This window comes from Eurosta solidaginis, chromosome 1 (genome assembly GCF_040869045.1).
Source record: "Eurosta solidaginis isolate ZX-2024a chromosome 1, ASM4086904v1, whole genome shotgun sequence".
Taxonomy (NCBI): domain Eukaryota; kingdom Metazoa; phylum Arthropoda; class Insecta; order Diptera; family Tephritidae; genus Eurosta; species Eurosta solidaginis.
The window spans coordinates 191,767,550-191,788,555 of record NC_090319.1 but is presented as its reverse complement, the minus strand read 5'-3'; the positions used below and the strand labels follow the sequence as shown (position 1 = coordinate 191,788,555).

General features: G+C 42.2%; 1 protein-coding gene across 3 annotated transcripts in view; it reads left to right on the top strand.

Moving 5' to 3' along the window:
• Cad96Ca (tyrosine kinase receptor Cad96Ca) overlaps nt 1-21,006 on the top strand; it is a 2,297,709-nt gene that overhangs the window by 1,955,585 nt on the left and 321,118 nt on the right. The window lies entirely within an intron of this gene.

The following is a 21,006-nucleotide window of genomic DNA, read 5'->3' as shown; positions in this document are numbered from 1 at the left end:
GGGTTGGAGAAGCTATATATTGCACTGGAAACCCCTTCAATCAATTTGGTATTTTAGTCACTTTTTACGACAGGCATACCAACCGCGGGCATTTAAAAACCCCCTTGCCCGCTGGGTCTAGGCAGCTTGTAGGATCTGTTTATTTTCGGATCAGCACAGTATGCCACAGACCCTACTCCTTCCACTACTTTGGAACCATCAGTGTACACATGTATCGCCTCGTCGTCCATTTGAGCACCCTTGCGCCAAACTTCCACCTCTATTGTGGCTTTAAGATCTCCCTCGAAGCGCAGATAGTGAATCAGGTAGTATGTTCGTCCTGTAGTTGATGACGCTATACTACTGTGGCCGTATGGTCGGCGCTTAAGCTGCCCCGAGGCACTGAGCCTGGTTTCAGTTGTTAACGCTATGTTCTTCGCTACCAGGTCTACAAGTGGAATGTGCAGAATGGCATACAGTGCTGCCGTCGGGGTTATTTTCAGGGCTCCCGTAATTCTAAGCATTTATAGCCGGCATACCCCCTCTAATTTTTTGAGATATCTTGTTTTTTGTGTAACTTTCCACTAAACATGAACTCCATAGCATAGAATAGGGTTTACAATCGCTGTAAAAAACCCAATGAGAAAGATAAGGCGATAAATTCCCGTACACCCCATCATTCTTTTACATGCATAAAGTGCCGTTGAGGCTTTCTTCACCCTCTCCTCCACGTTGAGATTCTACGACAGCTTACTGTCTAGGATGCTTCCTAGATATTTTGTGCAAAGTTTCTCCTGTAGGGTTGCCCCTTCTGATTTAGGCTTGTTGCAATTTGTGAATTTGTACCTCTTTGTAACCAAGAACATATCCGTCTTCTCCGCGTTGGCTGTCAACCCCACATTAGATGCCGAGGTATGAATATCCCGAAGCTCCCGATCCATCAAAGAGCTAATAGTTGGAAGGCACTTTCCACTGATGAAAATTGCAACGTCATCTGCATAAGCCGTAAGTTTTACGGCCCCTAATCGAATCGCCTGAGCAGTTGGTTAATGACCAGCGTCCACAGCAGAGGTGATAACACCCCTCCCTGCGGCGTGCCCCTTTCCACTGATTTCCTTTTTGTGAGGTAATCTTCCTGTAATTTAACATGCAGCCGATCCATCTGCTTAAGGCTGGATTTAGTTTAATGTAATTAAAACCATCCATAAGCGGTTAGGCCCGTATTATGTATGTTACCGTGAATGTTTGCGTCGCAGTCACTCGCATTCACATTCACCCAGAAATTCGTATTTTATAACTTCTTACGTAATGGCGGTTGTCCTCTTACGTAGTCACTACGTATTCACTGCGACTGTCAACCTTAATACGTAGCCAGTATAGCCACTTTTTACTTTCCTTTATTTAGAAAAACTTTGCAGTGCAATTGTTATGTTTTTAAGTGTCGTGTATTAACATGCAGTTGCTTGCTATTGAGCTCTTTTGCATAACTATCTTCTTCTTAATATATAAAAAACACGTGTCACACAATTGAGGCCAATGTACTCCTAAAATACTAAACCGATTTTGAATTTGTTTTGCACCCCGTGTGTAGTTTGATCTCACTTGAAATATAGGATAGGTGACTGGGTGACTAGGGTCTAGTAATATAGGCCAAAACGTGGACCCGGGTACCCCTAGAGGCGACCACCGTGGTGTGATGGTAGCGTGCTCCGCCTATCACACCGTATGCCCTGGGTTCGCACCCCGGGCAAAGCAACATCACCTTCTGGGGCAGGCAATAAGGGATGCAGAAGAATGAGAAGAAATTGATAGAAGAGAAAAGAGAAAAGAGAGAAGGAGATTGAGAAAGAGATAGAATGAGACGAAGATGGGGATAGATGAAGCGAAAAAGATGGAGGGAGGAGTGAATAAAAGGATTAGGAAAAAGTGAAGAGGGGGGAGGGCAGATTCAGACGGAAAAACCTTATTAAAATGTATCTAGATTGGCCGAATTTAGGGCAGGACAACGTCTGCCGGGTCTTCTTGTAGTTTATATATAGTTTATAAATATATTTATGCTTGTTTGTTTAATGGTGTGTTCAATTTATACTTATTATTCAAGAATTCATGAGCTTAACACCGGCTTATGATAATTGAATATTCAATTATTAGGTTTTCTAGGTAAACATTTTGGCATGCCTCTGCAAAAAAGCACATAGCAGTTGTTGCTCCATTTTCAAGTGGAAATCAGCCGATAATAACCTTTAAAAGTGCTAGTACTACTATCGCCACGAAGCGAGCAGAACTAGCTAATACGCTTTACGTTGCTTCACACTCAACCGTTCGTTCTGTCGATCATTTATCAATAATTCAAAGGAACTCGTTCCACGATATTGCAATAGCAACAGAATAAAATTGGCTCGATCAAGTGCAGTGCTTTAATTTGAAATTTACTGTGTCCATATTTTACAAAGCGGTTAATATCCGTCATAGATAACAATCAATCAATCAATTGGCGGCCTCCGTGGTGTGATGATAGCGTGCTCCGCCTACCACGCCGTATGCCCTGGGTTCACACCTCGGACAAAGCAACATCAAAATTTTAGAAATAAGGTTTTTCAATTAGAAGAAAATTTTCTAAGCGAGGACACCCTCCGGGTGTATTTCTGCTATGAAAAGCTCTCAGTGAAAACTCATCTGCCTTGCAGATGCCGTTCGGAGTCGGTATAAAACGTGTAGGTCTCGTCCGGCCAATTTGTAGGGAAAATCAAGAGGAGCATGACGCAAATTGGAAGAGAAGCTCGGCCTTAGATCTCTTCGGAGGTTATCGCACCTTACATTTATTTATTTTTCTTTAGATAACAATCAATTTAGCTTAATTATAGATGAGTCCACAGACATAAGCGTTAATAAGTACATCGGAATAGTAAAAAGATATTATAGTTGCAATAGTAAATCAAGTGTTAACGCATTTCTTAACCTATCAGCTATTGAGAATTGCACGGCAAAAGGATTGACTGCTTCAATTCTAAGGAAATTTAATGAATTTGGGTTGGATGTTAAACATTTGAGGGGCTTATTAACAGATAATGCTAGCGTTATGGTAGGCAGAAATCGAGGCGTAGTAAATTTATTAAAGCAACATCAACTTAAATCATTTTAGTTCCGTGTGTCTGCCATTCGATTCAATTGACTGTTTCATCTGCTTCGAAGCTACTTCCGAATGAAATTGAATTTTGATATACGATACTATATGCTGCCATAAACGAAGAACTCGAGCCATTGCAAATTGTAGGGGCATGCTCAAGTCGGGGGTTGTCCATCGAAGTAGCCGTAAAAAGAGTGGCGAATCAATGGCTAGATTTGAAAACACACTTTGGTATTGCTGCTGTCACCAATTCGAGCCATAAAGCAAAGCTTTTGTCAAATCTTTTCACGGACGATAATTTGGCTTATTTACTTTTCACAAACTACATTTTAAAAGAGGTCCAAACTGTGAATAAGCTCTTTGAGAGCAACTCCGCAGATCACCTTAAAATGTTTAGTGATCTCAAGTAACTGCTTTCAACCTTCCGTTCACTTGTAACATTTCACTCTGACACTTTTGATCCAGTGTCTTCTCCTTTAACGCCGTTATTGGTTCCTATGCCCAATTTTCATTACTCCTTTGAGGACTTTTTAAAAACCAAATTTAATGATACACATTCGCAAAAAATACACTAGAAAACTGCCGTAGTTTCATTATAAAATTTGTAGAGCAACTACGGCAGCGTCTGCCTAGTTATATAGAAACTTTAAAAGATATAAATTTTTTCTCTATTGAAAAAGCACTGAGTGCTGTCAAACCACGTATTTTCGATAGCTTCACACAAGAAAAATGTAGATATTCAAATGATGAAATAAATAACATTGAATTGCAGTGGAAAAAATTGCATCTACATGCATGGGACAAGGTAGGTTGGGCAGAGGCTCGCGAGTACAAAAACGCTCTTGGGGAAAATCCATTTGCACAGTCTTTCCGCTTTTGTTTTCAATTTTTTGGTTTTGCCACTCAGTAATGCAGAAGTGGAGCAATTTTTTAGCACCATGAGCAATAATAAAACGAAGCAGCGTAACTGGTTAAATTTAAAATGTTAAATTCAAATTTATATTGTAACGATTTTAGTGCAATTACGCTTATTTGCAACCTTCTGCTAACGTTCGAATCACTAAACTATTGAATAAATAACTCCAATATTCGATAATGCAAAATGGTCTTTATGAGACTACTTTCAAAATAACACTTCTATTGCTCGCCAGATAGCGTCTTAAATCAAACTGATTGTCGTGCCTCTACTGTTGCTGCCTTTTATACTCTGTGATTTCTTGTTCGCATACTTCTAAGCGCTTCCATTTCTAGAATTTACTAGTTAGTTATCAGCTATAAAATTACTACGTTTGTAGCTTCTCATATGCACGTGTAGATGTGACTGGTACTTTCACAATTATAATTGCCTACGTTTTAGAACATCTCGGATAAAATATATGCATGTGTTTGTGTGTCTCTTCTCCGCTGCGTGTACGTACATATATGTAGAAATAATGATTGATTTATTGATGTGCATACAAGTCACTGCTTAGCATCGGCTTAGAGATGATAGTATCCCTTAGTGTTGCTAATATTCGTCACACTGCCCTCCACCTAAATCTGATCGTCCCGATCAGACAAATCTCTCGATTTAAACGCTGCCAGCCTTTCCAAATGAACCACTTTCATTTTCGTTCGTGGTTTGCCAATGGTTTGTATGCGGTACACTACATCGTTGATCCGTTTTACAACTTTGTCTGGGCCTTCCCAGTTACACTGCAATTTCGGGGACAAACCTTTTTTTCCGTTGTGGGTTGTATAGCAGCATCAAATTTCCTTCCTGAAACCCTTCCGAATTAATTGCTTTATCATATCTGGCTTTCATCTTGTCACTCATAATCTTTGTTCTTTGCGTTACAATATCGTGTATCTGTCTCAGCTCTTCTTCCAAGACACCAGTGAATTTCTTGAAATTTCTCTCCGCATCGGCATCTACTCCATACTTCAAATCAGCCGGCAGTCGAAGGTCATTGCCAAAAATTACCTATGCGGGAGTTTGGCCCGTTGTCTCATGCACTGCCGATCGGTAAGCCATCAAGAATAATGATATGTGTGTATATCCAAGTCCTTATGGTACTTGTCTACTACTTGCCTTAAATGCTCCTCCAATGTTCTATTGGAACGCTCCACCATATCATCGGACTGTGGATGCAATTCAGTTGTCAATGTTTTTCGAATGACCAACTTCTTACACATTTCTTGGAACACAGCTGATTCAAAATTCCTGCCTTGGTCAGAATGTAACTCCATTGGTACACCATACCTTGCAACCCAATCGTTTGTAACCACTTCTGCTACTGTTTTCGCTTCTTGGTTTGGGATTGGGTATACCTCTGGCCATTTAACGAAATAATCAATAACCACCAGTACGTATTTGCTTCCGCGGTTGCTAGTAGGAAATGGACCTGCGACATCGATGGCGATCCTTTCAAATGGTGCACCTGAAATATACTGCTTCCTGCTCCTGCTCGGTGGCCGACTGACGGCAACCAACCCAATAGAATCTCTGCTTAATTTTTTCGAGCGTCTTCGTGATTCCAAGATGACCTCTACTTGGACCATTATGCAGCACGCTGAGCACGTCAAGAATCCTCTTTCTGGGAACAATTATCCGTTTCTTCTTGCATTGACCATCCTCATTCGATGCAAGCAACCGGATATCAATTCTAAACTATTCCACTGTGCCCAATATGACTTCGCAATGGGACTCTCTGTTGACATCTCCTCTCTGTTTGGTCTTCCGTTTCGTTCGAGCCCTTGCATAACATGTGACAGATCTGTATCTTCTAGCTGACACTTTCTTAGTTGTTCCTTGTCCCATTCACTCGTACACGTTATAGTCATTAGCCGGACATCTATAATGTCTTCTTTAGCCTCGGCCTTTGAACAGTGCTTGCATTCCAAACTACATGGTCATCGTGACATTGCATCAGCATTTCCATGGGTACTACCTGTTCGATGCTCAATGGAAAAGACATAGCTTTGCAGTCGCTCGATCCATCGTGCCAATTGTCCTTCCGGATTACGGAACTGCAGAAGCCATTTCAACGCTGCGTGATCTGTCCTGACGCGGAATCGCTGGCCGTAGAGGTATTTGTGAAAATGTTTAATGCACTCTACCAATGCCAACATCTCTCTTCGTGTAACGCAGTAGTTCCTCTCTGGTTCTACAATTGAACGGCTGTAATATGCAACTACCTTGTCCTGCTCATCAACCAGTTGTGGCAAAACGCCTCCTATAGCATATCCACTCGCATCTGTAACTAGAATAAATGTTGCTCCTGGAATCGGATATGCCAACATTGGGGCAGTGCCCTAACGCTCCATCAATGTTTGGAAAACAACTTCTTGCTCCTTCTTCCATTCAAAAGCTTTATTTTTTGTTTAAGATGTTCATCAAAGTTCTTGCCCAATGCGATGATGTCGTCCAGGTACACCAAGCATGTTTTCCAATGTAGTCCTTTCAATACCTGATCCATGAGTCTCTCAAAAGTAGCTGGTGCATTACAAATTCCAAAAGGCATTACTGTAAATTGCCAAAGACCATCTCCGACGCTCAAGGCTGTTTTCTCTTTGTCTTCCTCCTTCACCTCCACTTGCCAGTAGCCACTTTTCAAGTCCAGTGTGGTAAACCATTTCGTACCAGAGAGCGAGTCCAGAATGTCGTAAATCCTTGCCAATGGGTAGCTATCCTTTTTCGTGACGTCGTTCAACTTGCGGTAGTCCACGCAAAACCTCATTTTCCTATCCTTCTCCTTCACAAGTACCACAGGTGAGCTCCATGGACTAGCTGATGGTTCGATAACGCCGCTGCCGCTCATTTCTTAACCGATTTGACTCACAGCTTCCCGATTCGCCAGTGGAAGACTACGAGGAGTTTGTCGTATCGGCCTCGCGTCTCCACGGTTAATTTGATGTTTCACAACATTGGTGCGGCCTGGTTTTGGAACTATCCTGGTCAAATATGTTCGCGTACTTTAGGAGCAGTTGTTTTCCTTACTCTGATAGGCTTCCTCTAGCCCCTGCCTCCATACCGTGATGTCATTTGAAAGATCAGTATTAGATGAAACATGTTCCTTGAGCTGTTCACAGTTAACAACTACTTCGGCCTCTTGGCATCTTCCCAAAATAGCTCCTTTGGTCAGTTTGAGTGGTGACTTGAACTCATTGATTACTCTTACCGGAATACGTCCATCATGTTTTGTTAAAGCCAGCGTTTTTCCTACAAGTATGTTCGGTGCTGATTTGTTTGCTGCTTCGATAACCCATAATTTGTTTGTCCCAAAATCTTCATCAACCTTTGCCCAAATGACTCCTTCTAATTTTGCTGATATTTGCTGACTTTCTTCCACCAGCACTCGTTTACTGCTGTAGCCTTTCTCGTAGCCGAAATTAAGTGGCACATCCATGTTCTTATATCGCATCATCTTGCTTTGCATATCGATCTTGATGCCTTCGTCGATTAAGAAGTCCACTCCAATTATGATTTCATCAACAATCTCTGCCACTATATAATTCTGTACTACCGTGACGTTCCCAATTGCGACTTCACATGATACTTCTCCTAGAACCGTGGTGTTTTCTCCTGTACGCAATCTTGCTCCATGCAATGGTCTTATCTTCTTGTTGACTAAATCCGCTGGAATGATGGAATAAGATGCACCCGTATCTGAAGTCAGTAAACGTTCCTTTCCATCCACATGTCCCCGACAGTAAGATTGTTTGACCTTCTTCCAATTTGCGAGATAGAGATTATGGGACATTCAATTGAGGTAGCCAGTTGTCGCCCCTTGCGGCTGACTCGCTTTAGTTTAACGATTGGTTGGTCTTGGAGATTTGCTCATCTCCTTCAGCTCTGCGTTTACGGCCACCCACATTGTTGGAACTATTATGATTGGTACTGCAATAACGTGCAATGTGCCCTGGCTTTCCACACTTAAAGCATTTGACGGCACCATCGTTTTTCTGCTGCGTTCCTTTTATTGCTTCCAAAATTGTGTCTACCCAGTCTGGCCTTTCCACTTCCACGCGATGAGCTTTGTATGCGGGCTTACTCAAAAGTGACGCTGTTGCATGGGATACCGTTTCTGCAAATGTGGGTTTTGTGTTTGTATATGTCGCTCGCTTCGTTTCTACGTCCCGTATGCCATTTATAAAACTCTGGATTTTTACCCGCTCGGTGTACTCCACGCGTGCGTCCTCATTTACCAAATGAGCCAACCTTTCAACATCCGAAGCAAATTCTTGCAAAGTCTCATTAGCCTCTTGGTAACGGTTTTGCAATTCTATTTGATGTATCTGTTTCCTGTGTTCGCTTCTGTACCTACGTTCTACAGCAGCCATCAATGCGCCATAACTGTTCCGTTCGTACTATGGAATAGTCTGTAAGATTTCGGCAGCTGGTCCTTTCAATGCCAAGAACAATGCAGAACTTTATCAGCAGCATTCCAGTTGTTCACTGCTGACGTCTTCTCAAACTGAAGCTTGAATACCTGGAAAGGAACAGAACCGTCAAAGGATGGAGTTTTTACCTTCGCATTAGACGTAGAAGGGATTGGCCGGTTCAATTGTAATTCCTGGATCCTATTTTTCAAAACATCCATCTCTGCCTCTATTTTATACTGTCGACATCTGAAGCCTTCATCAAACTGGGTTAGTTTTTCTTCCATATGCGCTTCCAGTTTAGATGATATACGGACTTCCTGCGCTTCTAGTTGTGTGGAGATCTGAGATGATATCTGTGCTGAAGTTTGTGCCAACATTTCTGAAATACGCGTCTCCTGTGCTTCAATCTTAGATGTTATTCGTGTCTCTTGGGATTACATCTGTGATGACATATACGTTTTCTGTTCTTCCAATTGGGTTTCCATCTTGGATGTTATGCGTGTCTCTTACGATAACAGTTGGGATGCCATATTTGTGGGTATTTGTGATTACATTTCTGTTATGCGTGTTTCCTGTTTTCCATTTTTGCCGATATCTGTGATAACAAAGCCAATATCGCATTATTCTCGCCGCTTGCGTCTGGTTCCGTTCTTCTCTTCAATTTTTGTTGTTGTCTCGTCCCCATCAGGACGAAAGACATCATCGTCCACATTAATTCCTTCCGACTCCATAGCGTCTCGTAGCCGTGCTTGAAGTTCTATCTTATTTCCCGTTGTATTCAATCCACGGGCTTCCAACTCCTTTTTAAGTTGCTGTATCCTTAATTCACTTAACTTTGCCATGTCCAAGTTGTATTCGAAGTCTTCGGAATTTATACAACGATTTCTCTTCTGACGCCAATTGTAACGATTTTAGTGCAATTCTGCTTATTTGAAACCTTCTGCTAACGTTCGAATCACTAAACTGTTGAATAAATAACTCCAATATTCGATAATGCAAAATGGTCTTTATTAGACTACTTTCAAAATAACACTTCTATTGCTCGCCAGATATCGTCTTAAATCAAACTGATTGTCGTGCCTTTATTGTTTCTGCCTTTTATACTCTGTGATATCTCGTTCGCGTACTTCTAGGCGCTTCCATTTCTAGAATTTATTAGTTAGTTATCAGTTATAAAATTACTACGTTTATAGGTTCTCATATGCGCGTGTAGATGTGCCTGAAACATGCACAATTATAATTGCCTACGTTTGGGAGCATCTCACATAAGATATATGTGTTTGTGCGCCTTTTCTCCGCTGCGTGTACGTACATATATGTAGACATAATGATTGATTTATTGATGTGCATACAAGTCACTGCTTAGCATCGGCTTAGACACGATAGTATCCCTTGGTGTTGCTAATATTCGTCACAATATGTAAGGTACGGACTAAGGACAGAAAGTAAGTGCTGTCATGATTTACAAACGATCTCATTGAACTAATGAACAAATCAAATATTTATTCCAATTCATCAGATGATGAAGAATCCTGTGATATCGAAATATTTTAAGGCTTAATGTATATTATTTTATTGGAGTAAAAATTTATTTAAATTTTTTACTATGTAGATGTATAAACTGTTTAAAATGCTAAGATTTTTATGAAAAAATGAATTTTTTTTAGCTTTTTTTAGGTTTGAAATTTTACGAAGTATGTGATGTGTAGAAGAATGTGTGCAAAAGAAGGCAATTGGGAAAAACTTTACAACAACTAAGGTATAACGTAACTGAATGCGTTTGTAACCATTTCAACTATCGTAGGAGTGCGGGTTCGACTTCCACTCCCGGGAGAAAAGGCTTTGAAGAGATTTATAAGATATAATCGAAGCAGCTGTCGCCTTGTCCGTCCTGATGTCACGTTGTTTAAATTTTTCCCAAATTACTAAATAAATTATAAAATTAAAAATTGCTTGAAATAAATGTTTCCATATATTTAAAAGCAATACGGGCCATCCCCGATTAACCCATACGATAAAAATTTGTTGGCCCATTTAGCTTCTTTTCTAAAAAAAGTTCTCGCTACGAGTAGCACATAAGCGGTTGACTTTTGTATGTTGCTAGCAATGTTTCTTTATATTTTTCCCAAGTGCTGCCGGCAAGCGATTTGCTGTGGCCTTGCACTGCAGCTACAATTTACCATGCGCCATGTTGTCAGGTTAGGTTAGGTTAGGTGGTAGCCGCCCTGATAAGGATAGCTCACTTGGACAACACGAAGGTCCGTTGTGATACCGCATACACCAAAAATAACGGTGACTTAGATCTAGCTACTTAGAGAATCGTTGGGCAACGATAAAGCTCCGAATGATACCGATCTCAACTTTGGATAAATTCTCGGGAGATCCAAGTGAGTCGCGACCGAAGTACTTTCGCCTAATTCTGGCAAAACCTGGGCAATCAAGCATAAAATGATTTGGTGATTCCACCTCATCATCCTCCATACAGCTGCAGTAGGATGGAGTTTCCAGTATATTGAGACGTACCGCATGGATACCCATGGGACAGTGCCCTGTCAAAACCCCAATGACCATTGATAGGTGAGCCTTAGTGAACCCAATTATTTCAGGAGACCTCCTGCCATTCACTTTCGGCCAGAAAGATCTTGCTACCCTGCAAGACGTAGTGTCCGCCCAACGTTTGCTGAGCTGACTGGAGGCCCAGCTATGGAGGAGCAATCCACAGGTGGCATGCGGGAGCCCGAAATCCGATGCGGGCTAAGAGATCCGCTTGACAGTTACCAGGGATATCACTATGGCCCGGGACCCAGATAATCTTAATCGATCGCACTGTAGTTGAGCTCAAGGCCTTGATAGCCGCTTGGCTATCAGAGTAGATGTTAAATTCCCTAACCGTAGTAGCACTGGATAGCGTTCCATCCACCGCACCCTTAAGTGCAGCTACTTCCGCTTGGAATATTCTGCAGTGATCAGCCAACTTAAACTTGCGGCTTACATTTAGTTCTTGACAATCACCCCATATAGCAGAATATGTTTGACCGTCATCTCATAAAGCCAGTGTACTACTCCTGGCGAGAGTCCCCATCTCTTTCCGATAGCCTCTCTGCAGCAGTACAAGGCAATGGCGGCCTTCCTGGCCCGATCTTCCACATTGTTCTCCAGGATAGTTTCTTGTCCAAAACAATCCCCAAATATATAACCCAATCAGAAAGTACCAACGGCACCCCTCCAATCGAGGGAGTTCTGAAATCGGACATCTTATATCTCATTGTAAAAAGAACCAATTCCGTTTTTCCCGGGTTGACCGCCAATCCACATGATTCAGCCCACCTAGCTACAGTATCCAGGTAGCCCTGCAGAACATCGCGCACGGTGCCCAGAAATTTGTCTCTGACTAGGATAGCGAGGTCATCTGCATAGGCAACCACCCGACAACCATTGGCTTCCAGCTCCACAAGAAGCTCGTTGACTACCGCAACCCAGAGGAGAGGAGATAGGGCACCCCCCTGTGGCGTGCCCCTGCACACCTTCATTATGGCCCCTCCCTACTCCGCTGAGACAATTCTGCTGCATAGAAGTTTGCTAATAAATTCAAACAGAGCCGCCTCGACTCCTAAACCAACCTGAGCTCTTTCGATTGCCCCCGGTAATACATTGTTAAAAGCCCCCTCGATGTCTAGAAAGGCACCCAGAGCATACTCTTTGTGTTATAGGGACCACTCTATTTGCTTTACAATCGAATGGAGAGCCGCTTCCGTCGATCTGCCCTTGCAGTACGCATTCTGTGAAGCCGACAGTAACCACCGAGGTATCCTTTCTCGTAGGTACAGGTCAATGAAGTGCTAAAACGTCTTAAGAAGAAACGACGAAAGACTGATTGGCCTGAAATCCTTAGGTGATACATGAGAGTTTCTGCCGGCCTTGGGAATGAAAATAACCTTAACCGTGTGCCAAGACTTCGGGATATAGTTAAGCCTGAGGCAGTTAGTATAGATGATGGCCAACCAGCGGCAAGAAATCCCCAAAGACTTTTGAAGTTGCGCAGGAATGATTCCATCCGGGCCTGGAGACTTATAGGGCTTGAACGACCCTATAGCCCAGGTTATTTGAGTTTCTCGTATTGGAATGGCAGGCACTTCTGCATGGCCAACGACCGCCGACCATGCAGGCGAAGATCCCTGCGCAACTGGGACATCGGGAAAATGATTGTCCAGTAAAAGCTTTTGGGACTCCTCGCTACCCATCGACCAGTCCCCACCATCATCTCTCAGATACACCAGAGGAGCGGGATTCCTAGAGAGTATTTTTCTAAGCCTCGCGGATTCATTGCAGCCTTCTACGTTTTCGGAGAAGCTTCGCCATGCATCTCGCTTGGCTATCTTTATTTCATATTTATAAATCCCCAGACTCACCTTATAGAGCTCCCAGTCCGAGGGTAATTTACTCCTCCTTGCTCTGTTGAAGAGCCACCGACTGGACGCTCTTAGGTCGTCAATAGAATCGGACCACCAGGGCGGCTTGCCCTTCCCCCTGAAAGTTTTCAATGGGAAGGACAGCTGAAAGGCGTTATTGCTTGACGAGGTGAATTTTTCCACCGGAACGTCTATCTCCGATTCGGATATGTCCGAACTAACGGTAGGCGCCGCAGGTAATAGTTCTCCCAGATTCCTACAATACAAGTCCCAGTTAGTACCTTTAGGGTTCCTAAAAGATATTTTACCGGGACGTTCTTCGTTCGCCGAGAACTGAATATATCGGTGGTCAGAGGAGTGCTCGTTGAGAACCCTCCAGCCAGATATCCGACCTCCCAGTTCCCTACTAACCAGGGTGAGGTCCAGGACCTCCTCCCTTACCGCAGTAATAAAAGTCGGGTCATTCCCCCTCTTACATATACAAAGTCCCTCACCTCCAATAAAAGTAAATAAAGACTCACCTCTAGTGTTGGTATCCGAGCTTCCCCAGATGCTATGATGGGCATTAGCATGGGCACCGATGACCACGCCAACACCTCTCCGCCTTGCTTCAGCGTTGATTTGGCCCAGTATCGTAGGTGGTGGTCCCACTACGTCCCCGTGGGGCATGTACGCTGAGGCCACCCACATTTCATTACTCCCTCGCTCGAGGCAGACCGTGGTTACGTCAGCATTGCTGAAATTAGAGAGAATAAAAGCTTTAATCTCTTTTTTAACAAGCACACAGGATCTAGGCCTACTTGCCTCCCCATGCACCAAGGTTTTGAATTTTCCAGTCCTTAATCCAGAAATCTTACTGCCGCTACTACTCAGCCACGGCTCATGGACAAGGACTGTATCCACTCTGCCTTTTTCAAGGCAGAGCAACAAATTTGCGTAAGCCGCCTTAGAGTGCTGAAGATTGATTTGACGGATTTCCATCAAAACTGATCTTCTTCCGCACCCCATCCTTGGCGGATTCGTGTTATTCGTGTCCATTCTAAAAAGTCCCCCTCAAGGCCGCTATCCGGAACCGATTGTGTAGTCGCCCTTCAACGGTCTCGTGGTTATCTATGCTACGCAGGGAGGCCACGCGAGGTTTGATGCATTACCTTATGAGTAATGCGTTCAGAGCCAGACCGGACGCGAAGCGGGAAAATTTTCAACCGCACCTACACAACCAACTTAACGGCGACGGAGAAGGAACGTACCTTGGGGCCCGCCACGGTTTTAACGGGACGTGGGCAGGTGCAGCATTAGCCTACCAGCCATTTCGGTAGGGTTTCACCCCGACCTACTAAGGTGGCAGAATATCGCACCTACCAGCCCAAAGTCATTAAGTCAAAATTTAATGTCAATAATCAAAAGCCCTAAACAATCCAGTTCGTCACATTGTGTACCGATCTTGACTCTTAAAGAGTCCTCCCTCCTCTGAGCTCGGCACAATGACTCAGGGGTGCGAGTTTTATCGAGTTGTCCTCTCTAGATCCGCCATTATCAATAGAAGCAGGGGCACCTCGTGTAGGACGTGATAACTAATCACGCGTGCCATTCGTCACTATGGCCGGTCTAAGACTGATAACAGTCCCTGATCCAAAACCTGGAACCACTTATGATATCCAAGCCAAGTATCTTAGCCCCCGTTGCAGTTGTTAACGCTACAATGTTTGTAATAATAATTCGCGCTAATCGTATTCAAAACTTTTAATAAATTATAGAATTGAAAGCATTTGTTGTTTTAGTTGTTGTAGCGATAAATACATTTGTTCTTCAATAGGTGCAACCACTCACAAATTGTTATGAAAGTCCTCTGATGGGAGGTCAAGGAAACTTGTTGTTTCAACAGTGTTGTACCATAACATAGAGAAATTGTTGTTAGATGTATCCAGATTACAGTTGGAAAACCAGTTGGTGACATGAGCAGAAACATCACATGCGGAACTTACATTACATAGATCGGGGCTGAGAATGGATAAGCAAACGTGTAGGTTCTGCGAGAATTACATAAGCTTTATTGATAACGAGGTTCACAGGGCGGAACCTTGCAAAGGCGTTCACCCTCTGTGTGGATTATATTTAAGGCCCCCTCAATATTTTCTGGAATTAATGACTGTGTTTTTAAGTGCCGAATATCAAGAAGTTGCTTGCTAGGTTATCAGTTCTCGGCAAATCAGCAAACACTGTATACCTTTTTCTATATGCTCCTTTATATTGAGCTCTTTTGCCTATCTATGTAGATGCTATTCAGGGATAAAAGGGAGCATTCCGTGGAAATTCCGAGGGCAGTGCTTTGGCAGGCAGGTTTGTAGAATTTTCGAGTGTGGGTTTTTAAATCAAACTGGTTACGCGTAGAACATAAGCGGTTGACCTTTGTATGTTGTTACCAATGTTTCTTTATCCTTTTCCCCACCAGCGATGTCGAAAAGCGATTTGAGGATTTTGTTGCGGCATTGCACTAAAACTGCAATTTCGGCACCATGCTCCTTGAAGCTCATACTACTATGGCCGTATGGACTGCGCTCAAGCTTAAACTGTTCTTCTACCTAATATAAAAGCTGATATTTTTAAATTTATAATTTTTTTTTTCAAGATTTTGTGTTCGAATTTTATTTTAAAAAGACTTATAGGGCTTGAACGACCCTATAGCCCAGGTTATTTGAGTTTCTCGTATTGGAATGGCAGGCACTTCTGCATGACCAACGACCGCCGACTATGCAGGCGAAGATCCCTGCGCAACTGGGACATCGGGAAAATGATTGTCCAGTAAAAGCTTTTGGGACTCCTTGCTACTCATCGACCAGTCCCCACCATCATCTCTAAGATACCCCAGAGGAGCGGGATTCCTAGAGAGTATTTTCTAAGCCTCGGGGATTCATTGCAGCCTTCTACGTTTTCGCAGAAGCTTCGCCATGCATATCGCTTGGCTATCCTTATTTCATATTTATAAATCCCCAGACTCACCTTATAGAGCTCCCAGTCCGAGGGTTATTTACTCCTCCTGGCTCTGTTGAAGAGCCGCCGACTGGACGCTCTTAGGTCGTCAAGAGAATCGGACCACCAGGGCGGCTTGCCCTTCCCCCTGAATGTTTTCAATGGGCAGCACCAGCTTGCCGAGGTGAAGTTTTCCACCAGAACGTCTATTTTAGATTTGGACAGGTCCCAACTAACGGTAGGCGCCGCAGGCAATAGCTCTCCCAGCTTCCTACAATACAAGTCCCAGTTAGTACTTTTAGGGTTCCTAAAAGATATTTTACCGGGACATTCTTCGTTCACCGAGAACTGAATATATCGGCGATCAGAGAAGGAGTGCTCGCTGAGAACCCTCCAGCCATATATCCGACCTTCCATTTCCCTACTAACCAGGGCGTGGTCCAGGACCTCCTCCCTTACCGCAGTAATAAAAGTCGGGTCATTCCCACTATTACATATACAAAGTCCCTCATCTACAATAAAAGTAAATAAAGACTCACCTCTAGTGTTGGTATCCGAGCTTCCCCAGATGCTATGATGGGCATTATTTATTTATATATTTTTCGAAAAGTCAAATACAACAATGGTTCTTACTGACTAAAACGAATAACTAAGCCTAGCTACAAAACAGAGTTAAGTAAATTAAGAAAAAATGACTTTGGATAAGAAAAATCAAGCATAATAGAATTCGAGATCTCATTAAGTTCACGTAGAGAGCGCGACAACGGAGCATTTATCGCATAGTTAGTAGACTTATGTTTAATGTAAAAGGGGTTATGAGAACGAAGAGACCTCGTTGGAATAAGAAAATGAATCGCGTGCAGTAAAGAGGAGCAATCAATATCTCCATTAACAACTCCGAAAATGAAAGACAAGGAAAGGGTTGACCTTCTGAGCTCTAATGGTTTCAAATTAATTAGCAGCAAGCGGGAATGATAAGAAGGGACCGGGTCTGAGAAATGTAAGGATCTTAGGCAAGATTTTAGGAATATCTTTTGTACTCGCTCAATCCTGTCGATTGTAAACTTGTGATAAGATCTCCAAATAAATGTAGCATATTCCAATTTGGAACGAACAAACGATGAGTATAGCAATTTCAAGGTATAGGGATCTGAGAAGTTGGTGCTATTACGCCTTACGAAACTTAAGGAAGCATAAGCGCTTCAAATTACATAGTTAATATGGTTATTGAAAGAGAACGAGGAGTCAAAGATGACCCCTAAATCTTTAATCTCATCAAGGAAGTGAAGGGGAGTACCCGAGATCGTATATATCGTTGGTAAAACATTGCGAATTTTGGAAAATGTGACATGAAAGCACTTTTTGAGATTGAGAGATAGATACGAATTACGGCACCAAATTGCTAATCTATCTAAGTCGTCTTGCAGACGCTGAGCGTCATCACTATTGTTAATACTGGAGAAAACTTTTAAGTCATCAGCGTAAAGTAAGAACTCCGATGACACAAAACAATTTCCTATATCATTGATGAATAAAATGAAAAGAAGAGGACCTAAGATGCTCCCTTGGGGTACCCCAGAGGTGGCAGTAAAAGAGTTGGAAGATACACCCTCAATAGAGACCATGCAGCGTCTGTTACTTAGGTAGGAATACAACCACTTGAGAAATACAGAGTGAAAACCGAGGGAAGCGAGTTTACGTAGTAGCATATTGTGAGATACCTTGTCAAAAGCTTTAGAGAAGTAGGTATAAATGCAATCCACTTGATGGCTTGAAGAGAACGCATCAATGCAATATTCACTAAACAAGGCTAAGTTTGTGATGGTAGACCTTCCTACAACAAAGCCATGCTGGTTTGGTACTAACACATTTTTTGCGGCAAAATACATTTTATCCTTAACAATTCCCTCGAAAAGTTTAGAAATGATAGATAGCTTAGATATTGGACTATAGTTAGAAGCATCATTCTTTTTACCATTTTTGAAAATTGGGGAAATGTAAGCAAGTTTCCAGGCATCTGCAAAGACACCAGAACTTAGAGATTGGTTAAACATGGCCAATAGTGGGGCTACAATAGCAGGACAATTTTTGAGGAGGGCGGTACTGAGACCATCGCGATCAGTCTGAGTAGAGTTTTTCAGACTATTGATACCGTTAATAACGTCCATTGTGGTAAGCCGTAGGTCACTGAAATTCAAGGCTGATTCATGGTCAGAATGCAAACATAGTTTGGTAAAAAAACCTCATCAACTGTGAAGTTGGATTGAAAAAAATTGGCAAATAAGTTTACAATGTCTACGGGGGAGGCAGCAAGCTTATCGTCCAGGCAAACAGCAGCAGGCACCCCACCACTATTTTTTTTAGATTTGATAAAATGCCAGAAATTTTTGGGATTAGACTTAATGTTTGATTCAACCCCAAGTATATATTTATTATACAGAAATTTGTTAAGGCAGTTAAACTTCTTAGATAGTTGGGTATAAAGTCCAAAATGGATTTGATCCTTGGATTTCAGGAATTTTTTGTGCCACTTATTTCGCTGATTCTTTAGCCTTTTCAGACCATGAGTATACCAGGGAAGTTTATAAGTCCTCTTTTTAATAATTGGAATATTCTTTGAGAAAATACCCAAGATATGTGGCGTAAAAATAGTGTAAAAACCATTAATATCCCGCCCAGAAAACAGAGCGTCCCAACAAGTGTTTAGGAAACAGGCATTCAGTTTTTGGAAGTCGCAGGACTGAAACTTAAAGGATATTTTGTTGTCTAATTTAAACGCAACAAACTCGTAAAATTCGACCTTCAGACTCAACGGAACATGATGTCGATCAGCAGGTGAAATAGGAAAAGAGCATTCGGATATTGTTGTATTGATATTTGTACTAACGAAGGCGAGATCAAGAATTCTATTAAGCTTGTTAGTAAAACTATTAATTAGAATAAGATCAAGACTTAAGATATTGTCGATACAATAAGATTCAGTCGCCGAAGTAATATTAGTTGGTATTAAATCAAGTCTAGAGTAGCTTCCACACCATGCTACATTGGGAAGATTGAAGTCGCCAAGAACGCATAGGTGATTTCCCGCAAACTTACTTTGCACAATATTAAAATGTTATCAGTATGTGCTTTATAAATATCAGACGTACTGCTAGGGGGCATATACGATACAATAATATTTTTTTTTTTTTTTATTATATAACGATCCGTAGGTTGACGAACCGTTGATGCATATACACATTTGATCCAGGATAGTATCAGGATTATTTAGTTTGATTTCAAAGGATCTCAAGCTACGATGCACAGCAATTAGAATACCGCCTCCCAAAGAACGGCCTGTTTTATCAGCATCCCGGCCCTTGCGAAAAACGTTGAATAATTTAGAGTCAAAAAATTCATAATCATAACAGTCTGGAGAAAGCCAGGTTTCGATTAAAACAAAAACATCAAAATCCAAGCTCGAACTAAAGGTACGGACTGCTGCTGCCTTAGAGCGCATACCACCCATATTTTGAAAATAAATCTTTAAGTTCTTATGAACGTGATGGTCAGCTGATTGCTAAACCTCCTTGGTTACAGGAACTGATCTTCGACGATTGCGAAAGGCTTTGACTCTAACGTCAGCCAGCCAAAGCGCTGGATTTAGAACGCTGTTCAAAAGGGAGGGCGGGACCCCAAGTTTAAAGTTAATTTTCCTGAGCTTGTCAATTTCGGCATCCTTTTTGATCACACGGAAACAAGCAATTTGACTGGCATCAATTTTAGCGTTATTAGCTACATAAGCAGTTATGGAATCAGCAGAGACTGACGGCTTAAAGGATGAGAGATGGATCCATTTCTTCGCAGGTACTACCGCAAGTTCAGTATTGGAGTTCTCACATATTATCACGCCAATGGTACCCATGCGGTTTTTCGGCCTGCCATTAGGGGCGGATTTTGGATTTAGAGATGCTTCAGAAGCATTATCAACCGCGGCAGACAAAGAATTGGACGATTGGCGAATATTAGTTGAAAGCGTAGTTTTCACCATTGCAGACGGGTTATTCCCAGTATTAACCGGACTTTTAAAATTTGTCCGGTTATTGTGCTTGTTTTTACGTACATTAGTCCACTGTGCGGAACAGCTATTATTGAAGCTAGCTGCGTCGCTATGAGGGTTAGATGCAGCTAATTCAGTAGAGTTCACAGGTAAAGCGACAGTTGAGACAGTCGCAGCAGAGATATTAACAGAGTCCGTGGCAGCGGCAACGACAGCATATGAAAGAGGGCCAATAGGCGAGGTGAGCAACGACGGCGAGAAATTAGTTGATGTTTTATCAGTAGCATTGACACCTACAGAGGCGAGAGCGTGTTTATCACTCTTAGATGATGATATGTTCGTAGGTGCGGCTGATATAGACAAATCACTGGCAGTGGCATCAGTCGTGCCAAGAGAATTTGTAGCACTAATAGATGTGTTGGCATGTGGGAGTACATTGCTACAAGAACAATTTTTGCATTTGCGAATTACCTCTATTTCTTTGCATAGCGAAGAGACAGCTAAACGTAAGTCATCAATGCAAAGCTTACTATGCATGGAGCGAACTTCAGCAATAATCGAATCTGATCTCAACCTTATTCGCACACAAACAGGGCATTGTTGGTTGGGAATATTTAATTAATTTTCCAATTACCAGTTATTAAATTTATATAATCACTGACCTATTAATAATTATCATATATTTTATATAAGATTAAGAGTCACTATCATTAGAACACATGTAGACAAAAAATTTAAATAAAAACTATTTGCAAAATCACAGGTGTACAAGAGCACATAAAAACACGTCCGCGCTGAACGACAGTTCAAACCTTTTTTTTAGCACCGGCACCGATGATCACGCCAACACCTCTCCGTCTTGCTTCAGCGGTGATTTCGCCCAGTATCGCAGGTGGTGGTCCCGCTACGTCCCCGTGGATTATGTACGCTGAGACCACCCACATTTCATTACTTCCTCGCTCGAGGCAGACCGTGGTTACGTCAGCATTGCTAAAATTAGAGAGAATAAAAGCTTTAATCTTTTTTTAACAAGCACACAGGATCTAGGCTTACTTGCCTCCCCATTCACCAAGGTGTTGAATTTTCCAGTCCTTAATCCAGAAATCTTACTTCCGTTA